Raw genomic sequence first — 21,936 nt, 5'->3', positions numbered from 1 at the left:
CACACTACAGACAAAATGGCCGTCCAGACTACAGACAAAATGGCCGACCAGACTACAGACAAAATGGCCGACCAGACTACTGACAAAATGCCCCCCATCCTTCCAGCATCTCCCCTCCTCAGTCCTCCTGGAGGGTTGGATAGTGGTAAAAACAACCTGCTCCATTGGTAAAATGGAAAAGGAACTATTTGGCATTGGCCAATAGAAAATGGACTCCTTCATTGGCGCCCCTCTTCCTTATAGAACCCCCAATGTACTGTGTTTCCTTACATTTCTTTCCCTCTCTTTATATTGGAGTCTTGAGACCATATACAGTATAGTCATATATTATAGCCAGATATAAGCCAATACAACATTACAATCAGCTTGGATAGCATTAGAGTTAGCATGATAACTGGGGCTGTTTTACTGGTCTGAACAATAAACATACTCTACTTGACATGGTACTCCATACTAAATGAAAGGCTGTGTATGTGTGCTCTGTGTGCTCTATGCTCATTGCTGAATCATTGCTGACAAAGTATTTCTTACCTCTTTGGTTCCTCAGCTACATCCACAGCGTTTAGTGAGTGAACTCGCCGGCTCTGTTTTTCAGGAACACATTTAGATGGTTGAACAATGTAAAGTAAGATAATTACAGTGATAATTTAGGACCTCTTGATAGAGGCTGTAGCCTGTTCCCATATTGTACAGATGCTTCACTACTCTTCCTATTTTGGCCCCATGCACAAACAAATGGATCACTTTGACTGGAAAAGGAAAGTTAAAGACTTGCTTTAACAGAATAACTTATTTGGAGGACATTACCTCGCAATAAGACTGAGGCTAGTTGAGTACAATTATATTGTTTACTCCCTTTCAGTGAAACATAACCATACATTTTAGAATAGGTTTATATAATAATAATAATAATAATAACTTTATTTGTATAGGGTTTTTTCCTGCAAACGTTGCAGCTCAAAGTGCTTTAATCATTAGGCCTATATAATCTTAATTTAATTATTTTGTAATTTAAATGCAATATAAATTAATATCCATATAATATGCTCTATAACATTACCTTCCGGCGGAAACATCTGGGGAAACATCTACTCCAATTACAACAAGGCATCTTTCCTTAGCTAGCTGACAGCATAACCTGACAGCACGACACTTTGTGTAGTTATGAACTAGATACTGAGACATACCGGGACATATTACATAGAATGCCCAATGACATAGAATGCCCCATTATGACAGATATTGCAGGCCTAGTACAGCTGGAACCATGGAAACCTTCAGCTGTATGAAAAGAATGTGCCCCATATGACATCACTGATAGCCTGTCACACATCGGTTTGGGCATTTGGATTTTGTGGTAAAATAAACAAGTATGTTTCAGTCCAGGCAGAGTTAAACCGATGGTTTTCATCGTCAATTGTACGTGTCAGGGTGGAGAAAGTGGAAGACATGTTTGGAGTTGATATCGGACTTCTAGCTAGCCTACCACTAATATAACGTTGCTAGACACACTTTAACAAACAATGCCCTGATTGGGTTGACTGTTGCTAGGGTTAGGGTCGTCCAAATCAGTTAAGAAATAAGGAAGTTATGCCAATATTAGTTCAGTAAAAAGAGCATGGTTTTGTCCCCTGTTTTCAATGTAAATGGCCTAAAAACTGTGATCTTAGGTCAGACACCACCCCAGAATACGATATTTTTTTTCCTTTACTCCTATCATAATGAAACTTAACATAGTGAAAGCAAACATTTATAGAACATGTTTTTGTATTACAAGTTTTAATTACCATTAAATATGCAAATGAGGTAAATACTCCTTAAGTATGCGCTAATGTGCCTTGGAGAATGTCGGCGATTGGCAATGGCGACTTCTCTGAATACATCAACAAAACCCTATCACCATTTCGACAAATAAAACTGCATTTTATTAACAATCAATGCCAGAAATATAATCATTGTATTTTAAACTTGCTTAAAGTAGTCTTAATTTTAAAGAATAGAGCATTAAAAGATCGCTTATGTGACATGAATGACCGGTGAGAATGACTAAATGAGTTTCCTAGTCAAGACAGTCTGACTTCAGACTACTGTGTTGTTCAACCAACAACCTGAGCAGGACGTCGTACTGCTTTGCCATGTTTAGTGACAGTAGCCTAGGTCCCTCGGGAATCAAAAATACTTTCGCATATCCCTAAAATGCATTTAGTATTGTTGATGTTCCTCCGGCGATCTGTTGTGTTCCTCTGACCCCATGATGAAGCGCTGCGTGGGGGCGGCTCCAGTCCAGAGGAGAGGGGAGGGTCCACAGGAGAGCGGCTACAATGGAACATTATTTGGCACAAACGATTGGATGGAGAAAGAAAACAAATAAAGAAAGAAAGAAAGAAAGAAAAATCCGGAAAAAATGAAAAAATAGAAAGAAAAATAGCACTTGCTGAAGAAATTAATAAAGAAAAGATATTTCCCTACATTGCTCAAACGAGATATGATCAAAACAATGAAGAGGTTAATCATGATGGGTTATAGTGAGTGGCCGGCCCAAGACATAAATGGACTAAGCGGTCGCTTAGGGCCACAACCACTTGGGCCACAACCACTTAAGGGGGGCCACACTTTTTTTTATTTTAATGTTTTTTTGGAGGACTGGTGTTGGATGTAGCCTGTTGTTTTGTTGTTAATATAGTTAACCATTTTGTAGTGTTCACTTTATTTATTCGGAATATTTTGCACTCATATTGATTATTCATTGATATTTATTTGACTAAATATTTTAGTTTTTCATTGGTTATTATTCATTTGTCATTGTCTTTAGTTATATACCTTGTTATGTGCAAGTTTGTTACTTTTATAGTTGAGAATGTTGACTTTTATTGTTATTTAACTTCTCTCTCTAACTTCTTTAATATACAGTGGCTATAGAAAGTCAACACACCCCTTCACTTTTTCCACATTTTGTTGTGTTATAGACTCAATTTAAAATATATAAAATGTTTTTTAAAAAGGGCATCAATCCACACACAATACCCCATAATGCTGTGACACAATATACTGAAATCACCCGTCAATCCACATAAAAAATCTTGCTTAGGGCTACAAAAGTCCTAGGGCCGGCCCTGAGTGAAGCAGTAGTGACTGGTGAGAGGAAGAAAGGATGTTAAAAGGTTAAAAGGTAGTTGAAAGGTTAGATATATATAAGGTTGGAAAGATTAGATAGATGTTAGAAGGTCATAGATAGATAGATAGATAGATAGATAGATAGATAGATAGATAGATAGATAGATAGATAGATAGATAGATAGATAGATAGATAGATAGGGTGAGCCCGGGGTAGTTCAGTGGGGTGGGTACAGGGTTGATTCGTTGTTGGTTGAGTGGGTGAGAGTGCTAGAGTTGGTTGGTTAAGTGGTTGAGAGTGGTTTCAGTGGAGTAGAACTGGTAGCAAAGAGAGTGCATCGTTGTGTAATGATTATAAGAATGTGTTCTGCAGATCTCCTGTTGTTTGAAAAGTCCATGGCAGTTGCAGTAACAAAGGGGATCACAGAATGTTGGACTAAATCAACATTCCACCATGTTAACTGGATGAGAGGTTTTGGAGTTACAAAAAGCTTAATAGTTAAAACAGTTTTAAACTTGCACTTTCAACTTTGTAGAGGTCAAAAGGTTTACTAGGTATCAAAACCAAAATTCATAGCAGGAATTAGACTTCTGCACGTTTTACAGTTGGATTGATGTGACTAGCTTAAAAGTTGTAGGAGGAGTAGCAGGTGGAAGAATTTGTATAATAATAATAATAATAATAATAATAATAATAATAATAATAATAATAATAATAATAATAATAATAAGTTTAGTAGTTGGACTTGCTGAAGCAAGTAATATTCAGATGTGCTGACCTATAGTTGATGATTACTTTTTTAACTTATTAGTCCCAATTTCCTACCCAATTACAATTTGTTATGAATATTACAAATTCAAATAATAATACATGTTATGGTGTAGTTTATTTTTTCACCAGCAGATGACACAGTTGCATCTGTGTTCCTTTTTCCAAAGCCATCCACACATTAAGCACGTGGCTCTCAACCCAGTCCTCCCCCAGCCATTCCACATTCTATGTATTCTGTTCAGTCCACTACCATCTCACTTAATCTAACTAACCCAGGCAGAGGTTGAACCGACTCCTTCAATTAAATAATCCCTAGCACACAGCATGTGGGTGCCACATCGTACCTAACCCCACCGCACACAGATTGAAGTGCTGCTATTCACGAGTGAGATAAACGAGACATTTGTTTATCTGGAACTATGGCTTTATTATACAATTGGACTGACTAAATGCTCAGTGGAATGAAAAAGGTGCTACTCATTTTAGGGGCTGGTTCTCATTTTAATTTTACAGAAGCAGTGTCATAAGAAGCCCTTCATTAAACCTCATTGAGGGAGGAGCTGGCTAAGCTTACCCCGAAGACCCCAGTCAATAAACCCAAACGGGGACTGTTGGCCAACATCAAGGAATCTGTGACATCCCCACGTACTGGTGCCATCTGCAGGACACTGAGGAAATCAGTCAGGAAATGAATAATTGAAAAAGAAGCCTTTTAAAGTAGAGGCTGCTCTGGTCTTTCCAGATTTTAAAATGCATTTTTTTCTAGCTGTAAGTGTTGTATTTATGTTGAATAAAATCCAGTAGAGAATAACTGAAATGTTGATTTCATTGGAGGTGTATGTAGAGGATATTTACTGTTTGGGGGATTTCTATCTGGTGCCCTTAAAGTTGGGTTGGAAAGACCTTTTCTATTTGTGATTGTTGTGAGTTTTTAAATTAATGATATAGCCATTGACTCTTGAAAATGTTAACTTTATAAATACCTCATGAGCTTCGTTCAACTGTATCATCCCATCAGAACCCAAACGAAAGCTTGTTTAAATAAAAAATAAAATGTTGGGGGGGCAAAAGACCCAATTCCCCCATACTTGGTGCCTATGAACATAGACATCATAAAAGACAATGCCCCCCTTCCATTCCTAGACAAATTGTCTCAATTATTAAGAGTCTTTATTCTGACAATCAGCCACCATGTAAAATGTTCAATGCCTATTGGGGTACATCACCAAAAATGAACTTTATGTTGTCCATGGCATGTTGGGTGTTGGATGAGCCGTGAACTGCATTCTCCAAGATGCTCTTGGCAAACTGTGCACGCAAAGAGTTGGGTTTGACTCTCTTGGCTTCCCCCGGATCTGTAGGGCCCATCATTTCCCTCCATTCTGCGACAGCGTTTTCTTTGCTCAAGATCATCATTACAGATGGACCTCTACAAAATACAAATACATATTTCTGCAAGTTATAGGACTTGTTACCTATTGCAGTCAGTGGTGCTACAACATGGACTGTGATCAGGCAGATATGATGGCGACATGTTAAAATACAGGCATTAAGATCTGGCAGGAAACTGCAATGTAGTTGACCTAGAACCTGAGCATATACATACTAAACAACAAACTCAAATGATTGTGAGTCCTGAATTTCAAAAAACTAAATTGAACTCACTGTGACATGTAGTCAACCAGGTGATTGTAAAAGTCCTTCCCCTTGTGATCTCGGTAAAACTTCTCCGCCATCTCTCGTGTCATGTGTGTTTCTGTGACTTCTGATATGCTAAACCCAGCCTCTTTAATACGATTGATAATAGTATCTGAAATAAAGAACAACATGATTTTGTCCAAAGGTTATAATGCTTTTCATCTGATAAAATAACAGTGCCTTGCAGTAATGGTGAAGCATTTTTTTTTTTTTGGGCTCTACACTCCAAAATGTTGGATTTTACATCAAACAACTACTGTGATGTTAAAGTAGAGATTGTCCACTTTCATTAGATGGTATTTGTGTTCATATTGACTTCACCATTCTGAAATCACAACCCTTTTTCAGAGTACCCAAAAGTAATGAAAAATCTTCTATCACGACGACTGCCAATGGCCCCTGGCCTGAGCTAGATTACTCTTCCTGCTACAACTGGTGAATTGAAGACTCAATTGCTTAGTCAAATGTATCGATTGTAAATCGCTTTGGAATAAGGCGTCTGCTAAATGCCAAAAATGTAAATGAATGCGGACACTTGTGTACCTTTGTGTTCCTGTGAGGAGTCAGGTTTGATCACTGCTAGTGTTCGCTCAGTGGGGAAAAAACGACTGAGATCTCTCTCTGCTTCACCAGGAGAGGAGCTGCCGTGAAGCTGGTTGAGTGGTACATCATCGATGGCAAACTGGGCTCGCAAACTTGGAAGGAAACACAATTCCAATGAGACTGTTAACACAAAAGTCAGCTGATCCAAATAGTTTTCAGAAGTGTTCAAATCTACTGCTCCTACCAAGTTACCCCCCCCTCACATACAGTAGTTGCTTCCACTTTTCAAAGTAAGAATTGTGTGTACACCACAGTAATTTGTGATCAAAAACACTGCATAGGTGCGTTCAGTTGAATTCAAGCCTTTATGGGAAGATTATATTTTGTAAAGTAACTAACTCGCAATGAATCCAACATCTATACACCATGTGAAAGTAACTATCCAAACAAGTGTACCTTTCGGGGGATTTTTCTTTGGCTTCATCCAAGACCTTTGGGCCCAGTAAGCCTCTCCAATGTTGTATTGCATCTTCTCGAGTCAAAGCCAAAGCTAAGACAGGGCCACTGCAATGCGATGGGTGGAAACAAAATATATTCTCAGCATGGTCATATTGCACTCTACAAAAAATAACTAGTGGCGATAACTCGTCTCGCACTTTTGCAGGCAATGCTACATGAAGTAAGCAGCCATACTTAATTTGCATGGATGCAGCTTCTTGATTGTTTGTCATTAACCCTTAAGTGTTTTTAACTCAAATAAATTACTTCAATCATCTGAAAGCAAACACAATTTGAATGAGCTAACATTGTTGCAACGCTAACTAGTGTTTTGGCAGGTATTGTAAAATAACACAAAATTGTTTTTAATTGACCACAAGGCATTTCGCTGCAGAAGCTGAATATCTTAACATCTTGCTGCATTTGGAACTCAACACTGCCAAGTCAGGCAATTGAGTCACGATGGTGCACCACCACTGCATCCAGTTGAAAATAATAGTTTTATGCCAGACCTCAAATGTGCTGTATACTACAGTGTATGTGGACCAGGCCTTAGCTAAGCAAATGATGGTGGGAGAACGTGTCACCTGGTCATGTGGTTTACCAGACACGAGAAATAGTCTGTGCCCTCATGTTCCTTATAGAACTCTTTGACCTGCTCCTCAGAAAGTGTTACCTCCCTCTGCATGGCTATTTGGAAGCCAGATTCATGTATTGTCTTTAAGATCTCATCTGGTAATGTAAAAAATAAAATAAAATAAAAAGTGACAGGTTTTTGAATTAGAATAGTAGTCTTCACAGAAAGCCACAGTTGTAGCAACCAGACATTTGCTTGAATCAAATTAATAGAAACATACATTGAAAACAACACTGTAAAATGTACCATATTTTCTTTTTTTCAGTATGTAAAACACTGAAAAAAATACATTATGCCTGTCCTATTATCTAAAAAAACATTCAATAAAACTGGAGGGGAGATAAAACAAAAAATTGTTCTGGGTTCATGTAAAACATAAGAGCAAGACAACCTTTTTTTTCCCTGAGGAGACTTGGACGAATTAGAGCCACCGTTTTTTGGATCCTGGTGTTGGAATCAGCAATTCCAGCTTGTGTCTCTGATGTAAAATCAAAAGTTGGGAAGAAGAAAGCAAGTTGCCTGCTGGCCACCTCTGTGCTGTTGTCTGAGAGGTCTAGATCCATGCCCTGGCCATCCTTTGACCTATGAGAAGTGACAAAATAGAAATATTAGAAGTATTTTAATTTCATTATTCTTTTATGATAAAAAAAAAAGTCATGAATGTCAAATGTATTGCAGCGCATACATCCTTATTCAAGTACTGGGATACATGGAAAATCGAAAACATTTTGGAGTTGGTAAAATTTAAAAAACACATAAAATGTTGGTAAATAAAAGATAATGTGTAATCTGCCATATACAGTATATGCCCATCTACTATAGATATATACACATCTACTGCTCCCCACCACCCCCAATCCCCCCAAACTGCAGTGGCAAATCAAACCTCTTTGGTTGTATGAGCTCAGCATGGCCAGGATCGATAATATCTCTTAAAGCAGGAGACTTGTCCTCAGTAAGGTTCTTTCCCATTGACAAAATCAGTGCATGGACGGGCCCGCTTGACATTGCCTTTACAAACTCTTGCTAGAAAATGTAAAAAGAGGCAGTGTCACTCTTGGCAGTGTCAACAATAAGTATTTCCATGAATGACAATTATTACAATGAACAAAAGTTGATACATTTTCCTTTTGAGCATCAAACAATATTAAACCATGGAGGTTAGCATCATTTTCTTAAAGAGCAACTCCAGTGAAAAATCGATTGACCTGAGGTTATATCTAGTGAAATGTAGTAATCCTTACCCTAAAATACACACTAAAGAGTAAGAATTATAATTACACTACCGGTCAAAGGTTATAGAACCATTATATAGAACCTACATTTTTCCAGTTTCTATTTACATTTACACAGTTTAATGTATTGATGTACTCAATGAAATTAAAGCACAGAACAAATAAACAATGGGGATGAACCTTGTTTTTGTCGGGTAAAGTTTTTCTCTCTGCTGTTTCTTGTTGCTTGGGGGTTCCTCTTCAAAACACAGGAGGGTGCCCTGTGATATCCCTTGAGCACTGTCAGACATTAACCCCTTCATGCCTGACATGTCAAAATCCCTGATCAAGGTTCATCAAAAAAGCAGGCTTTGGCTCCCAGACTATTTTCCAGTTGGCCAAATGTCTTTTTGACTCCTCTGGAGGTAGACTGGAGGTCTTCATTAAGGCCTCTGGATTGGTTGGGTTGGTTGGTTGGGGGTGGCGGGGTTCTTTGATGAGGGGCGGGGTTACTGTGATGGCAGAGAACACTTATATTAGTGTGTACAGCAATTTGGAATAGCTAGTATCCAACACTTTAGGGATAGAGATCACTTTGGATCCCCGACATCTATAAGCTGTTTGCACGACTATGTGAGTATGTATGCTATCGTCTCTGTACCTCTCTTTCATAGAAGAGACTATGTGAGTATGTATGCTATCGTCTCTGTACCTCTCTTTCATAGAAGAGTACATAGCCAGTCTGCTCTCTCTTCTGACAGACAGACGCGCCGGTTGTCTCCACGACCTTCATGTCGCTATAGGAGAGCCAGCGGTCCGTCAGGTCCCCAGGGTCACCGTCAGTGTAGACCCCATCACTGACGTAGTGTCCTATAGAATCCCCAGAACACACAGTCAGGATGAGACACACACACATTCATGTACTCAGAGCTCACACAGAGGTGGTCATGACAACAATACGCTCCACATGTCCACACACACGTCACAAACTGCAGAATGGAAACACACCAGAGACACTCGTCATGTTGGGAGGCAGACGTCAGTGTTGTGACTGCTAGCAGAAGGGAGTCAGCGTGGTCGCTAATTAAAGGTAAATACTAATAAATGACTAAAGACAGCTTACCTGCAAGCTTTCAAAAACCTAGAGCCAAATGGGTTTGCTAGCAATCGTAACTGTGAAGTCTGTCTCCAAAAATGAGGAGAATCTCCAGTTATGTTTAGACTTTGTGTGTGTGTTCATCTCACCTGAGGTCGCAGAAGTGCCTAAGTGGCTCAACATTGAGACCATTGAGTACCTAGACTCAGGCTGGGGACAAGATCAATCCAAGCAGTTACACACACACAAACACAGAAACGCAAACACAATTCACAAAAAAAAGTTGACAAACATAGCTTGCTGACTGTCTCTCATCCATCCATCCATTTTTAAATAAAACAACATTTGCTTTCTCTCTTTTGCACTCCTTCTCACCATCTGGCTGCTGCCCTCTCTCCCTGCCTCTTTCTCCACTGTGCTCAGAGTGACTGAATCAAGAAAGGACAGGACACACACACATATATGGACCCTGTTCTATATCAAGTCTCCAGCTCCGACTGTATACTCTATAACCTGGTTTCACAGTTCTGTCCATATCTATTGTCTCTTGGTTCATTCTATCCTAAACTATAATAATAATAATAATAATAATAATAATAATAATAATAACTTTATTTGTATAGCACTTTACATCAAAGTGCTTTACAATAGGTAAGCAGCAATTTAAAACAATTTAAAACAACTATTTCAATTTAAAACACACAATTTCGAAGCACAAATACAATAGGTAAAAACAACAATTTTAAACAATTTAAAAACAACTATTTAAAAAAAAAAGGAAACAATTTCGCAGCACAAATATAATAGGTAAAAACAACCAATCTTTAACAATTTAAAAACAACTATTTCAATTTAAAAACACACATAATTACAACAGCACAAATACACAGCCTATGACATGTAGACAACAGAAAACAGGTGGGTCTTTAACTTATTTTTGAACACTTTCACTGATTCTGCCTGTCTGATATCCAGTGGAAGACGGTTCCAGAGAGTTGGTGCACGGAAGGAGAACGCACGCTCACCGATTGTCTAATGGTGTATAGGAGGTGGTGAGAGGAAGACAATGTACCTTTGGCAAGTGGGGGTGTCTGTGGCCCCCGGGCCTGGGTGGCAGGAGGGAGGGCCTGTGGTCCCTGGGTGGGGGGGAGGCCTGCAGTGTCTCCATGGGGGCCGGAGGTCACTATCAGCTCCCTGGAGAGACAGACACGGTCCTCCACCTTGGCCATGGTGAACTGTGGAGTCACCCTGAACCTTTTCAGGTGGAGGACAAGCGTCCTGCAAACAGCATCAGGGATTATTAACCACTCTATAGTTAGAGCATTTGTTTGGAAAAAAATGGTATCTTAATACATTTGGCAATTTGGCTGCCACTTTTATCCAAAGCGACTGACAGTACAGTGAGTGAATACAATTGTAGTACACATGATGTGTTCCCTGTGGGAAGCACCAGGCTCCACCAGAGCCACACAGGAGGTGAGTCTCATGTAACTGTAAGTGCAGTGCAGACTTATCCAAAGGCCCACAGGCAGCATAGGGGTCACTCACCGAGGCGAGGTCAAGAATGACCACTTCAGGCCAGCCTCGTTAACTTTACCCCACAAGATCAAGGTTCATCAAAAACGCAGGCTTTGGCTCCCAGACTATTTTCCAGTTGGCCAAATGTCTTTTTGACTCCTCTGGAGGTAGACTGGAGGTCTTCATTAAGGCCTCTGGATTGGTTGGGTTGGTTGGTTGGGGGGGGCGGGGTTCTTTGATGAGGGGCGGGGTTACTGTGATGGCAGAGAACACTTATATTAGTGTGTACAGCCATTTGGAATAGCTAGTATCCAACACTTTAGGGATAGAGATCACTTTGAATCCCCGACATCTATAAGCTGTTTGCACGACTATGTGAGTATCTATGCTATCGTCTCTGTACCTCTCTTTCATAGAAGAGACTATGTGAGTATGTATGCTATCGTCTCTGTACCTCTCTTTCATAGAAGAGACTATGTGAGTATGTATGCTATCGTCTCTGTACCTCTCTTTCATAGAAGAGTACATAGCCAGTCTGCTCTCTCTTCTGACAGACAGACGCGCCGGTTGTCTCCACGACCTTCATGTCGCTATAGGAGAGCCAGCGGTCCGTCAGGTCCCCAGGGTCACCGTCAGTGTAGACCCCATCACTGACGTAGTGTCCTATAGAATCCCCAGAACACACAGTCAGGATGAGACACACACACATTCATGTACTCAGAGCTCACACAGAGGTGGTCATGACAACAATACGCTCCACATGTCCACACACACGTTACAAACTGCAGAATGGAAACACACCAGAGACACTCGTCATGTTGGGAGGCAGACGTCAGTGTTGTGACTGCTAGCAGAAGGGAGTCAGCGTGGTCGCTAATTAAAGGTAAATACTAATAAATGACTAAAGACAGCTTACCTGCAAGCTTTCAAAAACCTAGAGCCAAATGGGTTTGCTAGCAATCGTAACTGTGAAGTCTGTCTCCAAAAACGAGGAGAATCTCCAGTTATGTTTAGACTTTGTGTGTGTGTTCATCTCACCTGAGGTCGCAGAAGTGCCTAAGTGGCTCAACATTGAGACCATTGAGTACCTAGACTCAGGCTGGGGACAAGATCAATCCAAGCAGTTACACACACACACACACACACACAAACACAGAAACGCAAACACAATTCACAAAAAAAAGTTGACAAACATAGCTTGCTGACTGTCTCTCATCCATCCATCCATTTTAAAATAAAACAACATTTGCTTGCTCTCTTTTGCACTCCTTCTCACCATCTGGCTGCTGCCCTCTCTCCCTGCCTCTTTCTCCACTGTGCTCAGAGTGACTGGATCAAGAAAGGACAGGACACACACACATATATGGACCCTGTTCTATATCAAGTCTCCAGCTCCGACTGTATACTCTATAACCTGGTTTCACAGTTCTGTCCATATCTATTGTCTCTTGGTTCATTCTATCCTAAACTATAATAATAATAATAATAACTTTATTTGTATAGCACTTTACATCAAAGTGCTTTACAATAGGTAAGCAGCCATTTAAAACAATTTAAAACAACTATTTCAATTTAAAACACACAATTTCGAAGCACAAATACAATAGGTAAAAACAACAATTTTAAACAATTTAAAAACAACTATTTAAAAAAAAAAGGAAACAATTTCGCAGCACAAATATAATAGGTAAAAACAACCAATCTTTAACAATTTAAAAACAACTATTTCAATTTAAAAACACACATAATTACAACAGCACAAATACACAGCCTATGACATGTAGACAACAGAAAACAGGTGGGTCTTTAACTTATTTTTGAACACTTTCACTGATTCTGCCTGTCTGATATCCAGTGGAAGACGGTTCCAGAGAGTTGGTGCACGGAAGGAGAACGCACGCTCACCGATTGTCTAATGGTGTATAGGAGGTGGTGAGAGGAAGACAATGTACCTTTGGCAAGTGGGGGTGTCTGTGGCCCCCAGGCCTGGGTGGCAGGAGGGAGGGCCTGTGGTCCCTGGGTGGGGGGGAGGCCTGCAGTGTCTCCATGGGGGCCGGAGGTCACTATCAGCTCCCTGGAGAGACAGACAGGGTCCTCCACCTTGGCCATGGTGAACTGTGGAGTCACCCTGAACCTTTTCAGGTGGAGGACAAGCGTCCTGCAAACAGCATCAGGGATTATTAACCACTCTATAGTTAGAGCATTTTTTTGGGAAAAAAATTGTATCTTAATACATTTGGCAATTTGGCTGCCACTTTTATCCAAAGCGACTGACAGTACAGTGAGTGAATACGATTGTAGTACACATGATGTGTTCCCTGTGGGAAGCACCAGGCTCCACCAGAGCCACACAGGAGGTGAGTCTCAAGTAACTGTAAGTGCAGTGCAGACTTATCCAAAGGCCCACAGGCAGCATAGGGGTCACTCACCGAGGCAAGGTCAAGAATGACCACTTCAGGCCAGCCTCGTTACCCCCGCAGTCCTCACACCTGCACTCCAAGTCTGTCTCCTACAGGAGAAGGGAAGTGGAGAATAACACACTTGCCACATCTCATATGTATGACGTTAGAAAATATGAAGACTTGATTATTCAGCTATGGCACTGACCATCTGGTAGAGCTTCAAGCTGTCCTGCACTGAGCCTCCAGGTACCAGATCCAAGGAGAGCTGGGAGAAGTATTCCTGTTTAGAGGACTTCTTACCACAGCTGTGAAAAATAGGAGAAACACACACACACACACACGCACGCATGCATGCATCATAAAGTCACAAATATACGATTTAGACAGTGTACAGCTGGAAATGCAGTTCTGTGTTTGTTGTGTATGAATATTGCTATTCCTGTGTGTGTGTGTGTGTGTGTGTGTGTGTGTGTGTGTGTGTGTGTGTGTGTGTGTGTGTGTGTGCTTGTGCGTATGTGTGTCACCTGCGGCAGGTTCTGGTGCTTTCCATCTGGAATCTCAGGTGAGTTTCCACGGGGCAGGAATAGGTCTCGCCCCCAGCCAATGCCAGTGCCTGCAGTCCTGGGGCCAGAGCTGAGACCTGCGACACACACGAGCTGACGAACTCGTGGGCGTCCTAGAAACACAGGAAACACAAACACATACTGTAGCATTAGCAAACAAGACAGAAAGTTCACCAACAATTGGACAACTGTAGAGGATAGGTATATGGTAGCCCTCTGTAGAGGATAGGTATATGGTGCTCTCTCACCTGCTGACCACTCCCCAGGAACTCAGGTGCGTCGTAGGACACTGAACGCTTCAGTGCCTTGAGCAGGGTCATCTTGCGGCTCTTGTTGTTACAATCTCTGGCCACTCGGAGGTCCACTAAGAACCTGCAAAACCAAGTTTTTAGGTAGTAGGAATTATTAATTATTAATTAGCATGTATTGTTTACTGACCAAATTGAGTTACAGCTATTGTTTATGTGGGTGTGGGTGTGTGTGTGTGGGTGTGTGTGTGTGTGTGTGTGTGTGTGTGTGTGTGTGTGTGTGTGTGTGTGTGTGTGTGTGTGTGTGTACCTGAGGATGTTGGGGGCGGGGTCCAGACGCCACACTCTGTGCTGTCTGCAGATGTCCTGAAAGAAGCTGGTCAGGCTGAACAGACACTGCAGGGTGGCGTTCATGTAGCAAGTCTGCGACAGGTTTGGTAACCTAGGAAACAACGTGTGAGGAGGGAGACAAAGCTCATGAGTTGAGAAAACACATATACTTTGTCTGACCACATACTTTCACTCTGGTGTGTATTATTTAGTTATTATTTTGTATTACATAGTTGATAATAATAATGATAATAATAATACATTAGACTTATATAGCGCTTTTCTAGACACTCAAAGACGCTTTACAAACTGAAAAGATCGAGTAGTAATAATAAAAGAAACCAAAAAGAAATAAAATAAAGTATAGGTGCCTAATTAAGGTAGTGCTGGGGACACATGGGGAGGGGAGGGGAGGGGGAGAGGGTTAACTGGTGATGGCGAGCTTGAAGAGGTGGGTTTTGAGGGCCTGTTTAAATGTTGGGAGGGTGTTGGCCTGTCTGATGTGGTTGGGGAGGGCGTTCCAGAGGGACGGGGCTGCGGCTGAAAAGGCCCCATCACCCCAGGTCCAGAGCTTGGTCCTCGTGGTCTTGAGGGTGATTTGGTCGTCAGACCTGAGGCAACAGGAGGGGGTGTGGAGGGGGACGAGGTCGGCAAGGTAAGAGGGGGCCAGATTGTTGATGGCTTTGTAAGGGGTGAGTAGGATTTTGAATTGGATCCTGTATTTGACCGGGAGCCAGTGTAGGTTTTGGAGGACAGGGGTGATGTGGTCATGGCGGCGAGTGGAGGTGAGCAGGCGGGCAGCAGAGTTCTGGACGTATTGGAATTTGTTTAGGATGTTATTAGGCAAACTGTAGAGGATGCTGTGTTCTCCACAGTGTCCGACACACTACTTACCCTAAGCCGACGAGCTGATTGTAGGTGAGACTCCGGGAAGGGGCAAGGGGTCTGTGTCCCTCCTCTGTCTTGCCTCCTGGCACCTTGATGCTGGCCCAGTCCAGCTGAGGCACACTGGTCACCAGCTGGTGCCCAGGGCCCATTGTGGTCCTAAGTTAGGATGGGAGTTTAAAAAAGGATTCACTTAGTGGTGAATTAGGGGAAGAGGAGGACGTGTACTGACAGTTTAAGCATTGTACCTTTTAATCACTCCTGGCACCTTGACGCTGGCCCAGTCCAGCTGAGGCACACTGGTCACCAGCCGGTGCCCAGGGCCCATTGTGGTCCTAAGTTAGGATGGGAGTTTAAAAAAGGATTCACTTAGTGGTGAATTAGGGGAAGAGGAGGACGTGTACTGACAGTTTTAAGCATTGTACCTTTTAATCATCATGGTATGTTATATGTTTAAATAATAGTTCAAGTTAAAAATTAAGTTAAAAGATAACCCTAAGTCCTCAGAAGATGGGGCGTGAAAAAAATCAACAGAAACAAACAACAGTGAAACAAAACAGCTCCACACTCACGTGTCCAGGGAACAGGAGGCCCAGACGTCCCTGGAGAGAGAAGAACCTGGAGGGGAACCAAGAGGAGAGAGACTGGACCACAGATACACCCCATGTATACAACACATGATGACATTGCCTTGTTGTATAGAGAATACTACTACACAGCCTGACTGGCATTTAAGCAGTATGCAACAACACTAATAGTCTATATATACAAGGAGTGTGAGAGAATGCCAAAACAAAAGACAGGAAGAGAGAAAAGGAAGGGAGATGTGCATACCTCTCATGTGGTGGACCTTGGTGAGGGCCACAGCCTCAACCATCGGGGCAGGGGTGGCCTCTCCTACCAGAGCAACGGTAAGCACTTCCTGCTGCTCAGGGGTCCCCTCTTCCACCACAGCAGTGGTGAGCTTCTCAGGGGTGACCTCTTCCACCACAGCAGTGGTGAGCTTCTCAGGGGTGACCTCTTCCACCACAGCAGTGATGAGCTTCTCAGGGGTGACCTCTTCCACCACAGCAGTGGTGAGATTCTCAGGGGTGACCTCTTCCACCAGAGCTGTGGTGAGCTTCTCAGGGGTGACCTCTTCCACCACAGCAGTGGTGAGCTTCTCAGGGGTGACCTCTTCCACCAGAGCTGTGGTGAGCTTCTCAGGGGTGACCTCTTCCACCACAGCAGTGGTGAGCTTCTCAGGGGTGACCTCTTCCACCACAGCAGTGGTGAGCTTCTCAGGGGTGACCTCTTCCACCACAGCAGTGGTGAGCTTCTCAGGGGTGACCTCTTCCACCACAGCAGTGGTGAGCTTCTCAGGGGTGACCTCTTCCACCACAGCAGTAGTGAGCTTCTCAGGGGTGACCTCTTCCACCACAGCAGTGGTGAGCTTCTCAGGGGTGACCTCTTCCACCACAGCAGTGGTGAGCTTCTCAGGGGTGACCTCTTCCACCACAGCAGTGGTGAGCTTCTCAGGGGTGACCTCTTCCACCACAGCAGTGGTGAGCTTCTCAGGGGTGACCTCTTCCACCACAGCAGTGGTGAGCTTCTCAGGGGTGACCTCTTCCACCACAGTAGTGGTGAGCTGCTCAGGGGTCCCCTCTTTCACTGTGGTGAGTGTGCTAGGGGGAAATAGTGAGATCATTTAATTCCAGCAAACAAGTGTGTGACAGTGGAGAGTGTACTGCAGTACTGCAACGTTATACATTATCACACAAGCTTCAAATAGTTCCATATAGCTTCCTGGTTAAACTTCATGATTTACACAATATTGGACTAACAACTGGTTGCTCCATTGTCCTCCTGGAGGGTTGGATAGTGGTAAAAACAGACTACAGAGAAAATGGCCAACCACACTACAGACAAAATGGCCGTCCAGACTACAGACAAAATGGCCGACCAGACTACAGACAAAATGGCCGACCAGACTACTGACAAAATGCCCCCCATCCTTCCAGCATCTCCCCTCCTCAGTCCTCCTGGAGGGTTGGATAGTGGTAAAAACAACCTGCTCCATTGGTCAAATGGAAAAGGAACTATTTGGCATTGGCCAATAGAAAATGGACTCCTTCATTGGCGCCCCTCTTCCTTATAGAACCCCCAATGTACTGTGTTTCCTTACATTTCTTTCCCTCTCTTTATATTGGAGTCTTGAGACCATATACAGTATAGTCATATATTATAGCCAGATATAAGCCAATACAACATTACAATCAGCTTGGATAGCATTAGAGTTAGCATGATAACTGGGGCTGTTTTACTGGTCTGAACAATAAACATACTCTACTTGACATGGTACTCCATACTAAATGAAAGGCTGTGTATGTGTGCTCTGTGTGCTCTATGCTCATTGCTGAATCATTGCTGACAAAGTATTTCTTACCTCTTTGGTTCCTCAGCTACATCCACAGCGTTTAGTGAGTGAACTCGCCGGCTCTGTTTTTCAGGAACAAATTTAGATGGTTGAACAATGTAAAGTAAGATAATTACAGTGATAATTTAGGACCTCTTGATAGAGGCTGTAGCCTGTTCCCATATTGTACAGATGCTTCACTACTCTTCCTATTTTGGCCCCATGCACAAACAAATGGATCACTTTGACTGGAAAAGGAAAGTTAAAGACTTGCTTTAACAGAATAACTTATTTGGAGGACATTACCTCGCAATAAGACTGAGGCTAGTTGAGTACAATTATATTGTTTACTCCCTTTCAGTGAAACATAACCATACATTTTAGAATAGGTTTATATAATAATAATAATAATAATAATAATAATAATAACTTTATTTGTATAGGGTTTTTTCCTGCAAACGTTGCAGCTCAAAGTGCTTTAATCATTAGGCCTATATAATCTTAATTTAATTATTTTGTAATTTAAATGCAATATAAATTAATATCCATATAATATGCTCTATATTAACATTACCTTCCGGCGGAAACATCTGGGGAAACATCTACTCCAATTACAACAAGGCATCTTTCCTTAGCTAGCTGACAGCATAACCTGACAGCACGACACTTTGTGTAGTTATGAACTAGATACTGAGACATACCGGGACATATTACATAGAATGCCCCATTATGACAGATATTGCAGGCCTAGTACAGATGGAACCATGGAAACCTTCAGCTGTATGAAAAGAATGTGCCCCATATGACATCACTGATAGCCTGTCACACATCGGTTTGGGCATTTGGATTTTGTGGTAAAATAAACAAGTATGTTTCAGTCCAGGCAGAGTTAAACCGATGGTTTTCATCGTCAATTGTACGTGTCAGGGTGGAGAAAGTGGAAGACATGTTTGGAGTTGATATCGGACTTCTAGCTAGCCTACCACTAATATAACGTTGCTAGACACACTTTAACAAACAATGCCCTGATTGGGTTGACTGTTGCTAGGGTTAGGGTCGTCCAAATCAGTTAAGAAATAAGGAAGTTATGCCAATATTAGTTCAGTAAAAAGAGCATGGTTTTGTCCCCTGTTTTCAATGTAAATGGCCTAAAAACTGTGATCTTAGGTCAGACACCACCCCAGAATACGATATTGTTTTTCCTTTACTCCTATCATAATGAAACTTAACATAGTGAAAGCAAACATTTATAGAACATGTTTTTGTATTACAAGTTTTAATTACCATTAAATATGCAAATGAGGTAAATACTCCTTAAGTATGCGCTAATGTGCCTTGGAGAATGTCGGCGATTGGCAATGGCGACTTCTCTGAATACATCAACAAAACCCTATCACCATTTCGACAAATAAAACTGCATTTTATTAACAATCAATGCCAGAAATATAATCATTGTATTTTAAACTTGCTTAAAGTAGTCTTAATTTTAAAGAATAGAGCATTAAAAGATCGCTTATGTGACATGAATGACCGGTGAGAATGACTAAATGAGTTTCCTAGTCAAGACAGTCTGACTTCAGACTACTGTGTTGTTCAACCAACAACCTGAGCAGGACGTCGTACTGCTTTGCCATGTTTAGTGACAGTAGCCTAGGTCCCTCGGGAATCAAAAATACTTTCGCATATCCCTAAAATGCATTTAGTATTGTTGATGTTCCTCCGGCGATCTGTTGTGTTCCTCTGACCCCATGATGAAGCGCTGCGTGGGGGCGGCTCCAGTCCAGAGGAGAGGGGAGGGTCCACAGGAGAGCGGCTACAATGGAACATTATTTGGCACAAACGATTGGATGGAGAAAGAAAACAAAGAAAGAAAGAAAGAAAGAAAGAAAAATCCGGAAAAAATGAAAAAATAGAAAGAAAAATAGCACTTGCTGGAGAAATTAATAAAGAAAAGATATTTCCCTACATTGCTCAAACGAGATATGATCAAAACAATGAAGAGGTTAATCATGATGGGTTATAGTGAGTGGCCGGCCCAAGACATAAATGGACTAAGCGGTCGCTTAGGGCCACAACCACTTGGGCCACAACCACTTAAGGGGGGCCACACTTTTTTTTATTTTAATGTTTTTTTGGAGGACTGGTGTTGGATGTAGCCTGTTGTTTTGTTGTTAATATAGTTAACCATTTTGTAGTGTTCACTTTATTTATTCGGAATATTTTGCACTCATATTGATTATTCATTGATATTTATTTGACTAAATATTTTAGTTTTTCATTGGTTATTATTCATTTGTCATTGTCTTTAGTTATATACCTTGTTATGTGCAAGTTTGTTACTTTTATAGTTGAGAATGTTGACTTTTATTGTTATTTAACTTCTCTCTCTAACTTCTTTAATATACAGTGGCTATAGAAAGTCAACACACCCCTTCACTTTTTCCACATTTTGTTGTGTTATAGACTCAATTTAAAATATATAAAATGTTTTTTAAAAAGGGCATCAATCCACACACAATACCCCATAATGCTGTGACACAATATACTGAAATCACCCGTCAATCCACATAAAAAATCTTGCTTAGGGCTACAAAAGTCCTAGGGCCGGCCCTGAGTGAAGCAGTAGTGACTGGTGAGAGGAAGAAAGGATGTTAAAAGGTTAAAAGGTAGTTGAAAGGTTAGATAGATATAAGGTTGGAAAGATTAGATAGATGTTAGAAGGTCATAGATAGATCGATAGATAGATAGATAGATAGATAGATAGATAGATAGATAGATAGATAGGGTGAGCCCGGGGTAGTTCAGTGGGGTGGGTACAGGGTTGATTCGTTGTTGGTTGAGTGGGTGAGAGTGCTAGAGTTGGTTGGTTAAGTGGTTGAGAGTGGTTTCAGTGGAGTAGAACTGGTAGCAAAGAGAGTGCATCGTTGTGTAATGATTATAAGAATGTGTTCTGCAGATCTCCTGTTGTTTGAAAAGTCCATGGCAGTTGCAGTAACAAAGGGGATCACAGAATGTTGGACTAAATCAACATTCCACCATGTTAACTGGATGAGAGGTTTTGGAGTTACAAAAAGCTTAATAGTTAAAACAGTTTTAAACTTGCACTTTCAACTTTGTAGAGGTCAAAAGGTTTACTAGGTATCAAAACCAAAATTCATAGCAGGAATTAGACTTCTGCACGTTTTACAGTTGGATTGATGTGACTAGCTTAAAAGTTGTAGGAGGAGTAGCAGGTGGAAGAATTTGTATAATAATAATAATAATAATAATAATAATAATAATAATAATAATAATAATAATAAGTTTAGTAGTTGGACTTGCTGAAGCAAGTAATATTCAGATGTGCTGACCTATAGTTGATGATTACTTTTTTAACTTATTAGTCCCAATTTCCTACCCAATTACAATTTGTTATGAATATTACAAATTCAAATAATAATACATGTTATGGTGTAGTTTATTTTTTCACCAGCAGATGACACAGTTGCATCTGTGTTCCTTTTTCCAAAGCCATCCACACATTAAGCACGTGGCTCTCAACCCAGTCCTCCCCCAGCCATTCCACATTCTATGTATTCTGTTCAGTCCACTACCATCTCACTTAATCTAACTAACCCAGGCAGAGGTTGAACCGACTCCTTCAATTAAATAATCCCTAGCACACAGCATGTGGGTGCCACATCGTACCTAACCCCACCGCACACAGATTGAAGTGCTGCTATTCACGAGTGAGATAAACGAGACATTTGTTTATCTGGAACTATGGCTTTATTATACAATTGGACTGACTAAATGCTCAGTGGAATGAAAAAGGTGCTACTCATTTTAGGGGCTGGTTCTCATTTTAATTTTACAGAAGCAGTGTCATAAGAAGCCCTTCATTAAACCTCATTGAGGGAGGAGCTGGCTAAGCTTACCCCGAAGACCCCAGTCAATAAACCCAAACGGGGACTGTTGGCCAACATCAAGGAATCTGTGACATCCCCACGTACTGGTGCCATCTGCAGGACACTGAGGAAATCA

This window comes from Nansenia antarctica (genome assembly GCF_963989245.1).
Source record: "Nansenia antarctica genome assembly, chromosome: 12".
Classification (NCBI taxonomy): Eukaryota; Metazoa; Chordata; class Actinopteri; order Argentiniformes; family Microstomatidae; genus Nansenia; species Nansenia antarctica.
This window is presented reverse-complemented; position numbering follows the sequence as displayed.